This window comes from Mesitornis unicolor, unplaced genomic scaffold (assembly GCF_000695765.1).
Source record: "Mesitornis unicolor isolate BGI_N332 unplaced genomic scaffold, ASM69576v1 scaffold40444, whole genome shotgun sequence".
In the NCBI taxonomy this organism is placed as follows: domain Eukaryota; kingdom Metazoa; phylum Chordata; class Aves; order Mesitornithiformes; family Mesitornithidae; genus Mesitornis; species Mesitornis unicolor.
Window position 1 is genome coordinate 66382 of NW_010180138.1, and position 1035 is coordinate 67416.

The following is a 1035-nucleotide window of genomic DNA, read 5'->3' on the forward strand; positions in this document are numbered from 1 at the left end:
AACACTTTGTGTAAAACACACTGCAACAGAAGATGCCAGCAAGTAGCCAAGAGACAAAATGTATTTAAGGAACAATAATGGTCCTCACGTAAGTTTATCTTAGCTCACAGACAGACTAGCAAGCAGAATTCAGGAATTCCTGACTAACCCCCAGTCTTCCCTCTACAGTTGCTCTACGTCATCTCTAGGCAGAGGGAAATACTGTCTGTTACAAAACAACAAACCTTAAAAAACACCCAAAAGGCAGCAAATACAAAAGCAGAGCTGGATCACAGCTCAAGACAAGAATGCTAAAAAAGCAAGCAAGCATGGGATAAATTAATGCGACGGAAATGCTGCCTACATAAAATCAGTCAGTGAGAAAGGAACAGTTTGAATCTTTCTCAACAGTACCAGTGTTGGCATTTTGAAGTAGCCCTGAACTGGAACACGGTGACAAATTTTCACCTGACTAAGCAGTCACTTTAATTTGTTCACAAAGGAACCGGTCAGACAGCAATCACAAAATGTATTTAAGCTTCCAAAGTCTGAGATCAGTGCGCAGCTGTCAACCATTTGTAATTTCCATTGATTTAATGAGCCATATTGCTGATACCATAGGGTATCACTAGTCTGTAAATTCAACCTGTGACATCCTTTTTCCCCTTGTGATAAAAGTATTAGGAGGCCTACCTCATCTGCAATCACTGTAAGTTAGGGTTAGAAGGAGACTAGAGGCAGCAAAGGGAATGCCCAAGTCATTCCTTACAGATGCCTGTCTAACCTGTTTTGAAATTGGGAGCCCTCATGGCATCCGCACCAAGTCCTTGCAGTATTATTTCCCCAGTGCACTGCCATCCTGAATGATTACATATTTTTCCTAACACGTGCACCTCATCTTCCCTGCTGCATTTTCAACTAGTTATTTTCTTTACTACCCATCAGGTTACAACCCATCCCTACACAAAGGTCCCTTATGCATTTCACAGCTGTTACTGCATCCACAGGTAGCTTTCTCTTCCCCACAATTTCTTTCAATCTTTCTCCTTTTTTAAA